General features: G+C 45.0%; 1 long non-coding RNA gene across 3 annotated transcripts in view; it reads right to left on the reverse strand.

Moving 5' to 3' along the window:
* Window positions 1-20,305, reverse strand: part of LOC141077453 (uncharacterized) — a 128,769-nt gene that overhangs the window by 13,233 nt on the left and 95,231 nt on the right. Inside the window, exon 1 of one of the 3 annotated variants that reach the window (XR_012227563.1) lies at window positions 13,092-13,153. The exons of the other annotated variants lie outside the window; for them this stretch is intronic. This is a non-coding gene — a long non-coding RNA (uncharacterized lncRNA). Of the gene's footprint in view, window positions 1-13,091; window positions 13,154-20,305 lie in introns of those variants that run through there. 3 annotated transcript variants of the gene reach the window in all.

Consider the following 20,305-nt stretch of genomic DNA (forward strand, 5'->3'; position numbering starts at 1 on the left):
ACCCTTTCAGCTTTTTGAGACTTGGGTGGAGGACATCATCTCTGAAAATAGGGTCCCACAGCTGTACCCCAACAGTTTGAGCAGACACTCCTAGATGAGTAAATAGCCTGAGATCAGAAGGGGCGCATAGCCCCTCACTGTGTCACTGAGGATGATAGCATTCTCCAGGGATTACTCTGGACTGTTTCTTGTGGTGGGATGCAGGTCTGGACAGCTGTCGTCATCCTATTAGATAGATAAGAATTAATATATGTGTGTTTATGCTTTAAAAGTAATCTGTCACCCCCCCCCCCCCCCCGAGACGTATATGACCTATTAATATGGGCATACAGGTAATAGAAATGTTACGTTAGACCTACCTGTATGCCTCATATTAATGGTCTTGTGGATATATTATGTCTTTATGCTAAAGATCAGCCCAATAACTCATCATAATGCATAATTGTATCTGCTTTGGAGGTGGAAATGGGTCCCCTTACCTCTTGGCCCGTGTGCAATTTCACAATTTGTACTAATAACATGTCCACCCCTGAATAGTACCATAGGAAGGATGACTACAGCTACAGAGATGACCGTCTGATAGGCTAGCTTGACTACCCACCTCTCCTGAAGACCCTTTTAGCTTTTTGAGACTTGGGTGGAGGACATCATCTCTGAAAATAGGGTCCCACAGCTGTACCCCAACAGTTTGAGCAGACACTCCTAGATGAGTAAATAGCCTGAGATCAGAAGGGGGCGCATAGCCCCTCACTGTGTCACTGAGGATGATAGCATTCTCCAGGGATTACTCTGGACTGTTTCTTGTGGTGGGATGCAGGTCTGGACGGCTGTCGTCATCATATTATATATATTAATTCTTATCTATGTGTGTTTATGCTTTAAAGGTAATCTGTCACCCCCCGAGACGTATATGACCTATTAATTCGGGCATACAGGTAATAGAAATGTTAAGCTAGTCCTACCTGTATGCCTCATATTAATGGTCTTGTTATTGAGAAATGTTACATTTTTTTAACGTTAATGAGTTCTTCCAGGCACTGGGGCTTGCATTGCCTGGAAGAAATCCCTGCCTTCTCTCTTCATTGTAATACTAACACCCTCTCATGCACGGCAGTTTTGGCCCTGGAATCCCACTCCTGCGCCCTGCACTCCCCCAGAAATACATATCTCATCCTCCCTTCTATGGGTACTGCACTCAGGGATCTTCTGCACAGGTGCCGGCGCCTTCCGCTCCAGTAATCTCTGGTGTGAGCGCCGACAAGGTGCATGGCTGAGGCGCAGGATTCTGGGGCTATTACTGGCGCTGATGGGAGGAGGGTAGTATTGTAATGAGGAGAGGGGGCAGGGATTTCTTCCAGGCAGAGAATGCCCCGGAGCCTGGAAGAAATCATTAATGTAAAGACAGAATATAACATTTCTCCACAACAAGACCGTTAATATGAGGCATATAGGTAGGACTAGTACCTATTACCTGTGTGCCCATATTAATAGGTCATATATGACCTTGGCGGGGTGACAGTTTCCTTTTAATATAGATTGACTGAATACGTAGATGAAATGGCAACTGTAGGTAGCCAGGAATGGATGTCTGACATCCCATGATCTATGTAGACTAGCTACATACTTCATGTAGGCAGGGACAGGGCCGCCATCAGGGCATTACTGCCCTTACTAGTGTATGGTGCCCGGTGAGCAGGAACAAAGGGGGGGGGGGTCGGACCTACTTCAGTTCCTTAGATTGTGTGCAATACTCTTTGTTGTTTTTATATTATGTTTCTCTGATCTCACAAAATGACCTTATTTTCATTGTGTTATATGTTATTGTTATATGTGTTGTTTTTGTTTTGTCTGTTTTCTTTGTTTTCTCTTTTGTTATTGTCACTGTAATTTTGCACTTTATGTAATTGACCAAAGGATTTAACTAAATGACTCCTATGAAAATAGATTTAGCTAGCAAAATATTTAGTGGGAATGTGTTATGAAGCTTTTATGTTTTGGGCATTGTCCACTCTCTAGTTATTATTATTAACCAATGAGTATATTATTATTATTTATTGTTATAGCACCATTTATTCCATGGCGCTTTACATGTGAGGAGGGGTATACATAATAAAAACAAGTAGAATAATCTTAAACAATACAAGTCACGACTGGCACAGGAGGAGCGAGGACCCTGCCCGTGAGGGCTCACAATCTACAATTATATGAGATGATTAAAAGGCATTTAGTGCAGAAATTCAGCATAGCCTATATTTCTATTTCCCATATTTCATATTTGTTGCTGTAATTCAAGAAAGGCCATATTAGTAAGAGCCCTATCATCTCAAACACATTCGTGACCAATAACCAGAACATGGCTAATCCTTTTAATCATAGTTAATAAAGTTTTGCAAGAAAGTATGTAACCCCTTATATCATAAAATAAACAGAAACAACTTTTCTAATAGACTGGCACTTCCAGAAGAGATCCCTTATTAGCAGTCACCTCATTATCATAACAAGCAGGATTACAATGAGAGATAACAGGGTACACCATTAGGTAATGTCACAGCTCACCTCTTCCCCCTTCCTGCACAATGACATCTGCATGTAATGTCACTAAACGTAAGAACATGAATAGAAAACTCTCCCAAGGAAATAGAGTCCCCTATAATGTGTTATGATATATATACACATGTAAATGTCCAATATCCATATCTCCAAACAGGCAAGAGAGCAGCTCCCATAAATGTTCAGGAAACAGCATACAATAATCTGCAATCAGAAATACAGATTATACAAAAAAGATTATAACAATAGGATTTCAATTAGTTTAAAAAATGTATGTGACACATTCCCTTAAAGAAAAACAAATAGAAAATATTCCTAATAAGATGATTGGATATTTTAAGAAACGTTTAATAGGTTAGAGTAGAGTAGGGCCCTGCCAGAAGAGTCTACCTTGTCGTGGTGGCAGGCTTAAAAAATCAGTTGGTCAAAATAAAAGCTGATGGTTATGTATGTGATACAGTTCCATGGGAACAGTTACTGTGTGATTGGTGAGGATGGGGTAGAAGAGTTTTTCCAGGAGTGGGTGGTGGGACTGTGGAAAGTTTGAGGGGTGTAGGTGGGGCTTGAGTGGAGGCAGAACTGAGGTGGAGCCTGGACGGAGTCTCAAGGGAGCCCAAAAATTTTGCCAGTATGGGGCCCTGAAATTCCTTTTGGCAGCCCTGATCAGGAACATAGCTTACATAATATGTGATGGTTTCATTATCACAATGGTGAGATAATGTGAAAGAAATGATAACTCCATTGTCTTACCCTTGATCTTAGTATCTCTCTTGGTACATGTATCAGAGATAGAATAACTGTTGTTGCTTTGCGATAGTTCCTTCTCCCATTTTCCTTTATTTTCCCTTGTTTCCCCTTTTTTTTTCCTTTTCTTTTCCTTTATTTTGTTTAACTCTATTTTGTATAATAATTAGCGATGCCGGATGAACCCGGCCGGACGGAGCGCAAAGAGAGGGGAATGTAGATTTACAATCTTCTTTTATTAATGTAGTCCAATGTGATTAATATAAGAAGATTCTAAATCTACACTCCCCTCTCTTTGAGCTCCGTCCGACCGGGTTCATCCAGCATCGCAACCTCCTTCCTCTTTGGAGGCACCCGGCTGGAGCTGCATTGATCTCCCCAGAGAAGGCACGGCTGGCGCTCCTCTGTGACCGTCATTACCTGGATTGTATAATAATTAGGACATTTTCAATAAAAACAATTTGAACAGGATATAGAATATCTGCCTGGTAAAAAAATGCTTTTGTGACTCCTTCGTGAGCATCATGTGCTAGAGAAGAGCCCCGTCCGGCTGAGCCAAGGTGCAGGGTGATGATGGACTTTATCTGGTCACTTCACATTCTTCATGGTGCCCATCAGGAGGTGGCCAGTGGCTGTGATTTTTTTTCTCATGCTGAATTAGTATGAGATAGAGAGTACAGCTCTGCTCTGCCCCATGGTATAATATTGGGTCTAGCGCGATCTGATAAGACATCGGATAGTTCTCGACCATATCATATAGTTATGTGAACGAACTCTCATTGTAATAAACTAATTTTCTTTTCATTTGGAGCAGATGTGATCATGTTGGCTTATTATCCCAAACAGGAGCCTCCGCTCAGGGCCGTGTTTAGAGTTTGTGCTGCCCTGGGCACTTTTAGTGCTGCCCCCCATTGATGAGGATGACTAATGCAGACACTGTTGTCAGGGACTTAGGCTACTGTCACATCAGCCATTTATGCCATTCGCGGCAGATCCGGCAAATGCTGTATTGCTGCAACGGAAAACAACGCTGCTAGCTGTGATTTTTTGTTTCACTGCAAGTTCAAAACCGCAAGTGCAGCACATGTTCGCAATTCCCACAGAACCCCTTTCTGCCATGTGACGTACTATCCCGTCCATGTGCCCTGGGACTTCATTCCCAGGGACGGGATAGTAGGTCACAGCGATCAGCGGCCCCCACGTGGTGAGCGCTGCTGATCGCGGCCGGGTGTCAGCTGATTATCACAGCTGACACCCGGCACAATGTGTCAGGGGTGGTCACGGACCGCCCCCGACACGTTAACCCCTTACACACTGCGATCAAACACGATCGCGGTGTACCGGGAGTTAAAGGGAAGCATCGGCAGGGAGGGGGCTCCCTCCGTGCTTCCCTGAGCCCCTCACAGCAGCGCAATGTGCAGCGCTGCTGCGGGGGGGCTCTATCCCTGCAGGTCCCCGGATCCAAGATGGCGACGGGGACCTTTGGGGGCCTTCAGGGAGCCGGCTTCCTCAGTGCCTGCAAAGTGCAGGCATGAGGAAGTCTGCAGCACTGCCTGTGACAGATCGCTGATCTGTCACAGTGATCTGTGATGTGACAGATCAGCGATCTGTCACAGGACAGTGATGTCCCACCTGGGACAATGTAATAAAGTTAAAAAAAAAGGTGTAAAAATAATTTAAAAAAAAAATCGCTAAATAAATTTAAAAAAAAAAAATTCCCTAATAAATTCATTTTTTGGAAATAAAATAAACCCAAAACAATAAAAGTACACATATTTGGTATCGCCGCGTCCGGAACGACCCGCCCTATAAAACTATCCCACTAGTTAACCCCTTTAGCGAACCCCTTAAAAAATAAAAATAAAAAACTAAGCAAAAAATAATGATTTATCATACCGCCAAACAAAAAGTGCAATAACGCGCGATCAAAACGACGCATATAAATATCCATGGTACCGCTGAAAACATCATCTTGTCCCGCAAAAAACGAGCTGCCACACAGCATCATCAGCGAAAAAATAAGTTATAACTCGCAGAATAAAGCGATGCAAAAATATTTTTTATATAAAATTGTTTTCATTGCATAAAAGCGCCAAAACATAAAAAATGACATAAATGAGGTATCGCTGTAACCGTACTGACCCGAAGAATAAAACCGCTTTATCAATTTTACCGCACGTGGAACGGTGTAAACGCACGCCGAAAAGAAATTCATGAAACGCTGGTTTTAGTTCATTCTGCGTCACAAAAATCGGAATAAAAAGCGATCAAAAATTGTCACGTGCCCGAAAATGGCACCAATAAAAACGTCAACTCGTCCCACAAAAAATAAGACCTCACATGACTCGGTGGGTCAAAATAAGGAAAAATTATAGCTCTCAATATGTGGTGATGCAAAAACTATTTTTACAATAAAAAGCGTCTTTTAGCGTGCGACAGCCGCCAAACATAAAAACCGCCATAAATAGTAAATCAAACCCCCCATTATCACCCCCTTAGTTAGGGAAAAATAATAAAATAAAAAAATGTATTTATTTCCATTTTCCCATTAGGGCTAGGGTTAGGGGTGTGTTGGGGTTCGGGTTGGAGTTAGAATTGGGGGTTTCCACTGTTTGGGCACATCAGGGGCTCTCCAAATGCAACATGGCGTCTGATCTCAATTCCAGCCAATTCTGCGTTGAAAAAGTCAAATGGTGCTCCTTCCCTTCCAAGCTCTGCCATGCGCCCAAACAGTGTTTTACCCCCACATATGGGGTGTCAGCGTACTCAGGACAAATTGCAAAACAACTTTTGGGGTCCAATTTCTTCTGTTACCCTTAGGAAAATAAAAAATTGGGGGAAAAAATATCATTTTTGTGCAAAAAAATGATTTTTTTATTTTCACGCCCGGGCGTTATAAACTTCTGTGAAGCACTTGGGGGTTCAAAGTGCTCACCACACATCTAGATAAGTTCTGTGGGGGGTCTAGTTTCCAAAATGGGGTCACTTGTGGGGAGTTTCAATAGTTTAGGTACATCAGGGGCTCTCCAAACGCACGACACCCGCATACCAATCCATCAAAGTCTGCATTCCAAAACGTCACTGCTTCCCTTCCGAGCACCGACGTGTGCCCATACAGTAGTTTACTCCCACATATGAGGTATCAGCGTACTCAGGACAAATTGGACAACAACTTTTGGTTCCAACTTCTCTTGTTACCCTTGGGAAAATAAAAAAAATGGGGACTAAAAGATCATGTTTGTGGAAAAAATACGATTTTTTTATTTTCACGCCCAGTCATTATAAACTTCTGTGAAGCACTGGGGGTTTAAAAGTGCTCACCACACATCTAGATAAGTTCCTTAGGGGGTCTAGTTTCCAAAATGGGGTCATTTGTGGGGGGTTTCACTGTTTTGGTACATCAGGGGCTCTCCAAACGCGACATGGTGTCCGATCTCAATTTCAGCCAAAAACGTCAAATGGCGCTGCTTCCCTTTCGAGCTCTGCCATGCGCCCAAATAGTCGTTTACCCCCACATGTGAGGTATCAGCGTACTCAGGACAAATTGCACAATAACTTTTAGGGTCCTGTTACCCTTGGAAAAATAAAAATTGGGGGTGAAAAGATCATTTTTGTGGAAAAAATATGATTTTTTAATTGTACGGCTGTACGTTATAAACTTCTGTGAAGCCCTTGTGGGTTCAAAGTTCTCACCACACATCTAGATAAGTTCCTGGGGGGGTCTAGTTTCCAAAATGGGTCACTTGTGGGGGGTTTCCACTGTTTAGGTAATTCAGGGTCTCTCCAAACGTGACATGGCATCCAATCTGAATTCCAGCCAATTTTGCATTGAAAAAGTCAAACGGCGCTCCTTCCCTTCTGAGCTCTGTCATGCGCCGAAACAGTGGTTCCCCCCCACATATCAGGTATCAGCGTACTCAGGACAAACTGCACAATAACTTTTGCAGTCCAATTTCTCCTGTTACCCTTGGTAAAATAAAAAAAATTGAATCTGAAGTATTTTTTTTGTGAAAAAAGTTAAATGTTCATTTTTTTAAATATTCAAAAAATTCCTGTGATGCACCTGAAGGGTTAATAAACTCCTTGAATGTGGTTTTGAGCACCTTAAGGGGGTGCAGTTTTTAGAGTGGTGTCACTTTTGGGTATTTTCTATCACATAGACCCCTCAAAGTGGCTTCAAATGTGATGTGGTCCTAAAAATAAAATGGTGTTGCAAAAATGAGAAATCGCTGGTCAACTTTTAACCCTTATAACTTCCTAACAAAAAAAAGTTTTGGTTCCAAAATTGTGGTGATGTAAAGTAAACATGTGGGAAATGTTACTTATTAAGTTTTTTGTGTGCCGTACCTCTGTGATTTAAGGGCATAAAAATTCAAAGTTGGAAAATTGCGAAATTTTAAAAATTTTCGCCAAATTTCCGTTTTTTTCACAAATAAACGCAAGTTAATTGAATGAAATTTTACCACTAACATGAAGTACAATATGTCACGAGAAAACAATGTCAGAATCACTGGGATCCATGGAAGTGTTTCAGAGTTATTACCTCATAAAGTGACAGTGGTCAAAATTGTAAAAATTGGCCTGGTCATGAACGTGCAAACCACCCTTGGGGGTTAACTGACCCAATTTAGAAAATAGGCATAAATGGATCAAAGCTAAAGCGGAATTTGACCTTTAGCTGGACAGACTAGAAAGAATAAGGGGGAACCAAAAAACATCTGAATTTTTAGATACGGTAAGGCTAGTTTCACATTAGCGTTTTTTTGCGCAGCGCATCGTGCGCATAAAAAACGCAAAGAAAAACGCAAAACAAACGCGCGTTTTTTTAACATCATGCGCACGCTGATGCGTCAAAAAAACGCAGCGTTGCTTGCGTTTTACATGCGTTTTTGCATGCGTTTGCTTTTTTTTATGCACATGCGTTTTTAGGTGTGACATTTTTTCCATTGTCTAGAGAACATTCTAGACTTGTTTCACTCAAAAACGCATGCGCAAAAAAACGCAACCGTGCGCAAGACCATGCTCACGCATGCGTTCCCATAGACTTCAATGTGTTGTTTTTGCGCATTCCGTGCGCAAGCGTGCGCATGCGTTTTTTTGCCGAGACAGGGCGCACCAAAAAATCCAACATGTTGCGTCTGGCGCGCCTGGCGCAAAAGACAAAAAAATGCATGCGCACGAAAACGCAACCGTGCGCAAGACCATGCGCACGTCATGTTAAACATAGGTGCGCAGTGCGCATGCGCACGGGTGCGCACGATGCGCAGCGCACAAAAGCGCAAATGTGAAACCAGCCTAATAAGGCTGGTTCATTATTGGCTCGCTTGGCAAAAGGTCGAACACCTATGATATTTATAGGTAGCTTGAATGATCACAAAGGTTCACCACAAACAGACCCAAAAATCATAAATGACAGCTGGCATAAATACTATAACACATTGTATGAACAAGAACCAGTAGATGGAGAAGAGGGGAAGACATTCCTAGACAGACTATCCCTCCCAACAGTCTCAGAAGGTGAGAAAGATTCAACTCTACAATAAGAAAGGAAGAGATACTAGACACTATTAACTCCCTGAAAAATAGCGAGGCCCCCGGACCAGATGGGCTGCCAGGGGAGTTCTGCAAAACATTAGTAGAAGAGGTTTCTTCTCCACTGGTGGAAGTTTTTAATGAAATCCTAAAAGAAAAGGTATACCTGCCAACAGGAAATACGGCTAATATTAAAGCACACTACCATGTAAAAGTTTAGGGTCACTTAGAAATTTCCTTATTTTTGAAAGAAAAGCAGTTTTCTCTAATGAAGCTAACATTAAACGATTCAGAAATACACCCTATACATTGTTAATGTGGTATATGACTATTCTCGCTGCAAACGTCTGGTTTGTAATGCAATATCTTCATAGGTGTATAGAGGCCCATTTCCAACAACCATCACTCCAGTGTTCTTATGGTACTTTGTGCTTGATAACTGTGTAAGAAGGCTAATGGATGGTTAGAATACCCTTGAAAAACCTTATGCAAGTATGTTAGCACAGCTGAAAACAGTTTGGCTGATTAGAGAAGCTATAAACCTGACCTTCCTTTGAGCTAGTTGAGAATCTGGAGCATTACATTTGTTGGTTCCATTAAACTCTCAAAATGGCCAGAAAAAAAAAGAACTTTCATGTGAAACTTGACAGTCTATTCTCGTTCTTAGAAATTCTATATAAGAAATTGCCAAGAAAACTGAAGATTTCCTACAACGGTGTGTACTACTCCTAGAGCAAAAACAGGCTTTAACCATAGTAGAAAGAAAAGTAGGAGGCCCCACTGCACAACTGAGTAACAAGTACATTAAAGTCTGTAGTTTGAGAAATCGATGCCTCACAGGTCCTCAACTGGCAGCTTCAATAAATAGTACCCACAAAACGCCAGAGTCAACGTCTACAGTGAAGAGGCGACTCCGGGATGCTGGCCTTCAGGGCAGAGTGGCAAAGAAAAAGCCATATCTGAGACTGGCTAATAGAAAGAAAACATTAATATGGGCAAAAGAACACAGACATTGAACAGAGGAAGATTGGAAAAAAGTGTTATGGACAGACGAATCCAAGTGTGAGGTGTTTGTATCACACAGAAGAACATTTGTGAGACGCAGAACGACTGAAAAGATGCTGGAAGAGTGCCTGACGCCATCTGTCAAGCATGGTGGAGGTAATGTGATGTCTGGGGTTGCTTTCTTGCTGGTAAAGTGGGAGATTTGTACAAGGTAAAAGAGATTTTGAATAAGGAAGGCTATCACTCCATTTTGCAATGCCATGCCATACCCTGTGGACAGAGTCTGATTGGAGCCAATTTCATCCTACAACAGGACAATGACCCAAAGCACACCTCCAAATTATGCAAGAACTATTTAGGGAAGAAACCGGCAGCTGGTATCCTATCTGTAATGGAGTGGCCAGCGCAGTCACCAGATCGCAACCCCATTGAGCAGTTGTGGGAGCAGCTTGACCGTATGGTACACATGCCAAAGGTCTGCAATGCTGAAATTGCTGAAAAGGGAGCATTCTTTGACGAAAGCAAAGTTTAAAGGAGAAAATTATTATTTTAAATAAAAATCTTTTTTTCGAACCTTGTCAATGTCTGGACGAGATTTTAACCCCTTACAGACCGCTGACGGGATAGTACATCAGCGGTCAGTATCTTCTGCTTTGATGTGGGCTCCGGTGGTGAGCCCACTTCAAAACCTCGACATGTCAGCTGTTATAAACAGCTGACATGTGCCGGCAAGAGGCGCGGGCGGAATCAAGATCTGCCCGCGCCTATTAACTAGTTAAATCTCACTGTCAAACACTGACAGCGGGCATTAAACTAGTACTTCCGGCGTCCAGCCGGAAATGAGCGTATCACCAACCCCCGTCACGTGATCGGGTGTCAGCGACGCGTTGCCATGACAATCAGAGGTCTCATAGAGACCTCTATGGTTGTTGCCGTCAGATTGCTCATAGCAATGCTGTATTACTGCTACATATGGGCGATCTGCTCATCTCCCATATGTAGCAGAGCCGATCAAGTATGGCATGCTTCTACTCTCCCTTGGAGGCTATTGAAGCATGCCAAAAATAACAAAAAAGTGTTTAAAAATGAAAGAAAATAAAACAAAAATTCAAATCACCCCTCTTTCGCCCCAATCAAAATAAAATAAAAAAAAAAATCAAACCTACAGATATTAGGTATCCCCGCATTCAGAATCGCCCGATCAATAAAAAAAGGATGAACCCGACTGCTAAACGGCGTAGCGAGAAAAAAAATCAAATGACAGAATTACGTTTTTTTTGGTCGCCGTGACATTGCATTAAAATGCAATAACGGGTGATCAAAAGAATGTATCTGCAAAAACGTGGTATCATTAAAACCATCAGCCCGGTACGCAAAAAATAAGCCCTCACCAAGCACAAGATCACGAAAAATGGAGATGTTACGGGGCTTGGAAAATTGTGCTTATTTTTTAGCAAATTTTGTATTTTTTTTCACCACTTAGATAAAAGAACGTAGACATGTTTGGTATCTATGAACTCGTAATGACCCGGAGAATCATGATGGCAGGGCAGTTTTAGCATTTAGTGAACCTAGCAAAAAAGCCAAGCAAGAAACAAGTGTGGCATTGCACTTTTTTTGCAATTTCACCGCACTTGGAATTTTTTTCCCGATTTTGAGTACAAGACATGGTAGAAGCAATGGTGTCGTTCAAAAGCACAACTCACCCCGCAAAAAATAACCCTCACACGGCCATACTGACGGAGAAATATACAAATTATGGCTCTGGAAATAAGGGGAGCGAAAAACGAAAAAAGCTCCGTTTATTAAAGGGAATCTGTCACCCCATTTTAGCCCTATCAGCTGCGGCCACCGCCATCAGGGGCTTATCCACAGCATTCTGTAATGCTGTAGATAAGCCCCCGATGTAACCCGAAAGGTAAGAAAAACACGTGAGATTATACTCACCGGGGGGCGGGGGGTGTTGCAGTCCGGTCCAGGGCCTCCCATCTTCATACGATGACGTCCTCCTCCTACCTTCTCCCTCGGCTCCTGTGCAGGCGTACTTTATCTGCCCTGTAGAAGGCAGAGCAGAGTACTGCAGTGCGCATGCGCGGGACCTCTGTGACCTTCCCGGCCCCTCGCACTGCAGTACTCTGCTCTGCCCTCAACAGGGCCAATAAAGCACGCCTGCACAGGAGCCGAGGGAGAAGTTAGGAGGACATCATCGTATGAAGATGGGAGGCGCCGGACGGGAAGGAGACACCAATCGGACCGGACTGAACGCCGGGGTGAGTATAATCTAACGTGTTTTTCTTATCTTTAGGTTACATCGGGGGCTTATCTACAGCATTACAGAATGCATTACAGAATGCTGGAGATAAGCCCCTGATGGCGGCGGCCCCAGCTTATAGCGCTAAAATGGGGTGACAGACTCCCTTTAAGGGGTTAAATTAATTTGGCAACTCAATAGATGAATAAAAGTCGGAGTTTTCATGGAAAACAAAATTGTCTGGGTGACCCCAAACTTTGGAGCGGTCGTGTATTACACAAGCGATTCCCCTGAGGATTAATAATCCTCCCTGCCCCCTAGATGAGCCCCCAGAGGTGGAGGGGGTAACATGGGGCCACTTGTGGGGTCTCTGCTGTTCTGGTGTCAGAGCTCTTCACACGGCGTCCACCGTCTATCCCAGCCACAATGGCGCCCCTTCCCTCCTGAGGAGTGTCCGGCCCCTTATGGGGTATCGGCGCTCAGGGGAAATTGTGGAACAAGTGGTTTCTGTTTTCTCCTCTTCTCCCGTGTGATAATTACAGACTTGGGGACGGAGCGACATTTTACTGGGAACATTTCATTCCTCCGCTCAATGTTACACAATTCTGTGACCCCTGAGGGTTAATAATCCTCCCTGCCCCCTAGATGAGCCCCCAGAGGTGGAGGGGGTAACATGGGGCCACTTGTGGGGTCTCTGCTGTTCTGGTGTCAGAGCTCTTCACACGTCACACGGCGTCCGCCGTCTATCCCAGCCACAATGGCGCCCCTTCCCTCCCGAGCCTGTGGGGTATCGGCACTCATTAGACACGGCGCACTGTGCGGCCTCAGCGCTCCTGTCACCTTTAGGACAATGATATATTTGGGGCTAAAGTGACATTTCTGTGAGGAAAACAGTAAAATTGTCATTTCTTCCTTCCACATTGCTGAAATTCCTGTCACACTGTCCGAATTCAGAGATTGTCCTGTCAGAAAGGAGAAGACAGGGGGCGGAAGGGTTAATAGGACTTACAGGAGGAACCGGCCCAGAAAGCAGAAGGTCCAGGAGCGTCCGGCACATATATGACTGCTCTGTGCACACAGGACCTGTGGTGACGTCATGCCCATGTGACCAGAAGGGGCGGCGCCACCTCCTCCATAGAGCAGACGGGAGGAAGCTGTGGCCCCGCCCACACTGTCCAGCATCTCCCCATAGGAGAGAAGTGTGGACGACAGGAAGTCACACCGTCACCAGGGGGAATGCAGCTTGTGGCCCCTAGAGGGGAATTTTCTTCATCTTATTCCAGAAGCCATGTTTTACCAAACTGAAGCTTTTTTTTTTTTATTCAGAATTTTTTTTCCCCCTTTTTTTTTTAGTTTTTTTTTTTTTTTACAGATTTAATGACAAAACTTAAAAATAAATAATAATAAATTTTATTTTTATAGCGCTGACATATTCCGCAGCACTTTACATTTCAGAGGGGACTTGTACAGACAATAGACATTACAGCATAACAATAATCACATAGATTATAACAGATACCAAGAGGAATGAGGGCCCTGCTCGCAAGCTTACAGTCTATGAGGAAAGAGGTAGACACGAAAGGTGGGTGGTAACAGTTGCCCTGATTGTATGGACCAGCCATAATGTTAAGTGTGTAACAGTACAGACACAGAGGGCTAATGGATGCATAAAGCATGTGGGAACATGACGCGGGGAACCTGGTTATGGTAAAACTTTTGGCTGTGCCACACAGGGATAGATTAGGTTAATGTGTTGAGGCGATAGGCCAGTCTGAATAAATGTGGTTTTCAGGGCACGCTTAAAATTGTGGGGATTGGGGACTAATCGTATTGGCCTGGGAAGTGCATTCCAAAGAATTGGTGCAGCACGTGTAAAGTCTTGGAGACGGGAGTGGGAGGTTCTGATTATTGAGGATGCTAACCTCAGGTCAGCAGAACGGAGGGCGCGGATAGGGTGGTAGACTGAAACGAGGGAGGAGATGTAGGGTGGCGCTGAGCCACGGAGAGCTTTGTGGGTGAGGACTTCCCGCCTCTCTCCACGCTCCCAGCATCTTCCGGTCCCAGTAATCCTTTGCGAGAATGACTGCAATGACGTCGCGGTCTCGGACCGGACGATGCCGGGAGCGTGGAGAGAGGCGGAAAGGCTGCGTGGGACGCCGGAAGATGAGAATAACAATATTTTTTTTGATTATTTTTTACATTCTATCTTTTACTACTGATGCTGCATAGGCAGCCTCAATAGTAAAATGTTGGTCACACTCGTCAAACACTATGTTTGACGAGTGTGACCAACCTGTGAATCAGTTCTCCAAGCGATGCTCCAGATCGCTTGGAAAACGCTAGCATTCCGTAAGCTAATTATGCTTGCAAATCGCTAGTTTTTCCACGGGAAAATCGCGGGAATTTAAAATGCGATTTTCCCGCGGAATGGAATTCCGGAATTCTTGCGGTAACTTCCGTGGGAATTCCGCTATGTGTGAACTTAGCCTAACGATTGTCGAGGAATATGATCCCGGCTGCAGCATTCTAGACAGATTGGAGGGGGGAGAGTTTGGTAAGAGGGAGACCGATTAGAAGAGAGTTACAATAGTCAAGACGAGAATAATAAGAGAAACAGTGAGGCTATGTGCCCACGTATGCAGAAAATTTCTGCTTCAAAATCAGACTCCTTCCCAGAAAACGCGCGTTTATGCGTTTTTTTCCATGTGTTTTCTGACTCATAGGAAAGAGCAAAAACGCTGACTTTTCTGCAAAATTAATGAGCATGCTGCATTTTTTACCGTGAAGCGTTTTTCGCGGAAAAAAAGCGCATCAATGTGCACAAAATGTGTGGACTTCATTTAAAACGAATGGGATGCTTCTTGTATGCGTTTTTGAAGCATTTTGACCTGGACAAATGCTTCAAAACCGCTTACATGGGCACACAGCCTAAGAGTTTTTGTGGAGTCAAAAGTAAGAAAAGGTCGAATTCTAGAAATGTTTTTGAGGTGCAGATAACAAGAGCGAGCCAGTGATCGGATGTGGGGGGCAAAGGAAAGCTCGGAGTCAAGTATGACCCCAAGACAGCGGGCATGTTGCTGGGGAGTAATAGTGGAACCACACACGGAAATGGCAATGTCGGGTATAGGTACATTAGTAACGGGAGGAAACACAAGGAGTTCAGTCTTTGACAGGTTCAGTTTCAGATATAGTGAGGACATGATATTAGACACAGCGTTTAGACAATCGCTGGTGTTTTCTAGAAAGGCAGGCGTGATGTCAGAAGAAGAAGCGTATAATTGGGTGTCATCAGCATAGCGATGGTACTGGAAACCAAATCTACTGATTGTTTGACCAATCTACTGATTGTTTGACCTGATCCTTGAGGAACCCCAACAGTAAGGGGAAGATGAGAGGAGGAGGAACCTGCAAAAGATACAGTAAAGGAGCGGTCAGAGAGATAGGAGGAGAACCAGGAGAGAACGGTGTCCTTGAGGCCAATGGAACGGAGCATAGTGAGGAAGAGCTGATGATCCACAGTGTCAAATGCTGCAGAGAGATCCAAGAGAATTAGCATGGACTAATGACCATTTGATTTAGCTGTTAGTAGATCATTAGAGACTTTAGTGAGGGCAGTTTTAGTAGGGCGTAAAGAACGGAAACTGGATTGGAGAGGGTCGAGAAGAGAGTTATCAAAGAAATAGTAGATAAGACGGGAGTTGACAGGCAATCCAGGAGTTTAGAGATGAAGGGAAGATTAGAGACAAGTCTATAGTAAAGCCCCCGTTACACACTGTGATATCGCTAGCAATATTGCTGTAAAGTCACCGATTTTGTGACGTTGCAGCGATATTGCTAGCGATATCGCTGCATGTGATACTTACCTCCGACCGGCTCCCCCGCTGGTTATTGCTGATCGCGCGAGAAGCTCCTGGATCATTTCTCATCGCCAGCTTCCTGCGGCGCTTCCTGCTGTGACGATGAGCGACGCGTGGAGCCGGGCGGGAGGACGCAGGTAAGTAGCGATCCCCGTCCCCTGCGATGTCGCTGGTGAGATCTGCCTGTGTGGCAGCGATCCTGACCGCATCATATCGCTGGTCAGGATCGCTGGTGAGTCGCTAGGTGTAACGGTACCCTTAGCGGCACAGTTTTGGTCGAGGGATGGTTTTTTTAAGTAGTGGATATATGATGGCATGGTTAAATGAGGAGGGAAAGATACCAGAAGAGAGAGAGAGGTTATTTTAGTTAGGTGAGGGGTGAGAGCAGGGGAAAGGGACTGGAGGAGATGTGACAGAAATGGGTCACTGGTGCAAGTAGTTGGGCGAGATGATGCAAGGAGCCTGCTTACTTCTTCTTCTGTGACTGGTTCAAAATCATAGAGTGCGCTAGATGCAGTGGGGGAGGGAGGACTGTTATGGATGAGTCACCGAAGGAGGAAAAAACAAAAATAATAGCTAAGTCCAGAAAACCAGAGAAGTTGGAAGCTATCGGATTGCAGACCCCTGAACCTATCCACAACAACTAGCAGTAGCCGTGGGGGGTTCCTACGGTGCCTTAGACCCCTCGATCACAGCCGGAGAACTAAATTAGCCTAAAGACAGAAAGGGGAAATCTAAACTGCCCCAGAGCAGACCCCAAAGGAATAGGCAGCCCCCAACATATAATGACTGTGAAGCAAGATGAAAAACACTAACACAGATAGAAAGATAGTTTGAGCAAATGATGGAGCCCAAGCTAACTAAATAGGACAGGATAGAAAAGCTGCTGTCTGCAATCCGCAAAAACCCTATCCAAAAATGAACCAACAGACTAATAGGAAAAACAGGCCCTGAAGTCACTAGGCTTCAAAAAGACTATATCAGCACTTAGGTATATTCTGAAGACAGAGCCAGAGATCAACAGATCAGAGACAAAAATGGAATTCAGCTCACCCCCGGCCGGGGATGGCTGAACTCCAAAAAACAAGGCAAACAAAACCAGAACTAAAGTGTACAAAAGGCAGAGCAACACTTAGCTTTGAGAAGCAGAAATCAGACTGGTCTCCAAGAATCCAGCAGGAATTCACCAGCGAGGCAGCAGGGCGTCGGCTGCCTTATATCCAGTCATCAGTTCCTGTGACCCAGTCATCATCTACCTGCTCAGCTGTTTGGTGATCAGCCTCACTACCTTCCTTCGCCAGAAGAGGGAGTTCATCAGACCTCACTGGTGAAGGGAAAAATGAACTCACAACAGAGGACAGTGCATGGTATGAGGTGATAGGGAGATAATTTCCTGTCCGAGCTGGTCAATTTTTTCTTTGAAGTAATTCACCAGATCGTTAGGTTGAAGCTCCGTGGTTGGGGCCTGTACTCTTGGGTTGAGTAAAGAATGAAAAGTGTCAAAGAGACGTTTAGGGTTATTGGACAGTGAGGTGATGAGCGTGTTGAAATAGGTTTGTTTTGAGATGTGAAGGGCAGTGTTGTATGTTCTAAGCATAAACTTATAATGGATGAAATCTTCGTGTAGATTGGATTTTCTCCACAGACGTTCAGCGCACCTGGAGCGCCGCTGCAGGAAACGTGTTTGCAGGGTATGCCAGGGTTGTCGCCATCTGTGTTGTGGTGGTCTATGTTTAGGAGGTGCAAATTCATCCAGGGCACTTTGAAGTGTTTCATTGTAATGTTTCAATGCAGAATCAGGACATGAGAGGGAGGAGATAGGGGCCAATGAAGACTGCAAGTTCTCCATAAGTTTCTGGGTGTTAATGGCCTGTATGTTTCTATAAGTATGGACAGTGGGGGTGACCTGAGCGGCCTGGCAGTTCTTGATAGAGAATGAAAGAAGGTTGTGGTCAGAGAGCGGGAGAGGGGAGTTTGCAAAATCATCCATGGCACAAAGCCGAGAGAAGACCAAGTCGAGGGAGTTTCTGTCTCCATGCATTGGAGAATTAGTAAGCTGCGAAAGGCTGAACGAGGAGGTTAGAGATAAAAGGTGAGTAGCAGATAGGGAGAGGGGAAGAGCAATGGGGATGTTGAAATCGCCCATGATGAGGGTAGGGATGTCACAAGAGAGAAAATGTGGAAGCCAAGTGGCAAAATGATCCAGGAACTGATGGGAGGGGCCGGGAGAATGATATACCACCGCCACTTGCATTGAGAAGGGGGTGTAGAGTCTGACGGCATGGACCTCAAAAGAAGAGACAAGTGAGGGTACTTGAGGGATAACCTGAAAGGTACATTTTGGTGATAGGAGCAGACCAACGCCTCCACCTGCTCTAATAAAATACAATGCGGCGAGGAGCCCTGCTGTGAATAACGCTTAAAAGCAGCTACAAATATGATAAAACTGCATAAAAAGGGCATCTAAGTGGGCACCGAAGGGCGTTACTGAAAGGGTTAAATGACTGAACCCGGCCCGAATGGGTTATGACCATGAGAACTGGCATGAAAGCCAGCAAATAGCCATGGTATCTCCATTTCACCTAATCTTGAAAGCTGGCCACTGGAAGGGCATGGTGAAACCAGAGTTACACAGTGTAAATCACTACAGGGTGGGCCATATATATAGATGCACCTAAATAAAATGGGAATGGTTGGTGATATCAAATACCGGGCACACCCAAGGATTTTTGGTGCAAAAAAAATCAGAATTTTAATATATACAATAGCCACTAGTTACAAACGTTTCAGTCGTGATAGACCTTCATCAGTGTACTAGGGTTAGTTTCTAGATGCTAGTGTGAGTAAATCACAAATAGTAGCCAAAGATCGGGTAAAGAGTGTAGTACGGAACATAGGGAGGTGACAACTCCCTGTCTTGCGGTGGATACTGTGACATAGGATACCTGGCATATACCTATTTTGGCATACTGCAGGTCACTGACCACCTAAGTTCCGGGATGTTCTTGGGAACATCTGACAGGAGGAACTCCAGCGTACCACGGTACTGGAGATCTTCACACTTCAAGGCGCTATAGAGGAGACGTTCAGGAAAAGCACATAAGTTGGCGGAGTGTGGAGGGGAGCTTTCCATCTTGCCTGAGGTTGACTGGGTCCCTGACCTGGAGAACACGGCACAGAAGCGGGCACTACTGACTGTGAGTAAAGCCTTGGAACTACATGCCCTGGTGTCCTCCATTCCTTCCTGCGTCCGTCTGCCTGACACTGCTACATCCCCTGCGCCGGACACTACACCATCAAAGTGTCCCCACATCTACACTGCCCTGGGACAACAGCCCTGCCTGTGGAGGGCTATACCATCATTGCTGCATCACACCATCTGTCCCAGAGGATCTCTTTGCAGCGTCGGCTTAACACCTCCCTTGCCGAACACCACAGGTGGCGTCACAAACTATTCCATTCCATTACACCATTCACATCCCCGCCATTGACTTGGGCGCCCAGGGCCACCGCTGCTGTGACACATCCCACTGACACCGGCCCGGTACCCCACGGCCCTGGGAGGGCGACCCACTAAGTCCCTATACACACTCATAATATCAGAGGGAGGGGATCTTAATGAGTCATTCGCAGGTTCATGCAACCATCATCATTCACACAGTAGCAACTAGAGACTATACTAGCGCATGGCTGAGCGGCCATGCAAACCTTTTATAGCCAGGACTTTCCGGAAGCTTCCAGATCCCTGAGATGGACCAATCAGATCTGGAGAAGGATCTGGACATGTGGCTCGCGTTCTGCAATGGGAGATTGTCTCGTGAGCATGCTCAGTGGAGCGACAGAAGGACTTAGCCTCTGGAGCGATTTGCTGCTGAGCAGACTGCATTGCCATTGCTGACCCAAAGGTGGCAGCAATAGCCAGCCCCACAGAGCAGGTCTGGGCAGAGTGTCTGGGAAGCTGGGATTGCTGAGCAATCTCCTCTGCGGTCGGTCGGTCGAAAGACAATGGGAGACTGCAGAATGTGAGGCTCTGGATTCCTGTAGAACCGCAGCAGGAACGCGACACCTAACATTACCCCCCCTAGGGCCCCCTTCCCCTTGAGCCTTCCAATCCACCAAATAAAGTTTTTTGCCACGTACCACCTTGTGTCCCACAGAGGCATAGGCCTCAGGCTCGTCCGAAGACAAGTCTGACTCCGCAGATGACTCGGAAAACAGGGACATGTGAACAGGTTTGAGAAGGGACACGTGGAAGGCGTCAGGGATGGCTAAGTCGCCAGGAGAAGTTGGAGCGGGGCACCGATGTGTGTCGACGGGCGTCTTCACTCACTTTAGAGGATAGCGTGACATGCGGGGTGCGACCCAG

This window comes from Dendrobates tinctorius, unplaced genomic scaffold, assembly GCF_039654945.1.
Source record: "Dendrobates tinctorius isolate UK_male_01 unplaced genomic scaffold, ASM3965494v1 ptg000452l, whole genome shotgun sequence".
Classification (NCBI taxonomy): domain Eukaryota; kingdom Metazoa; phylum Chordata; class Amphibia; order Anura; family Dendrobatidae; genus Dendrobates; species Dendrobates tinctorius.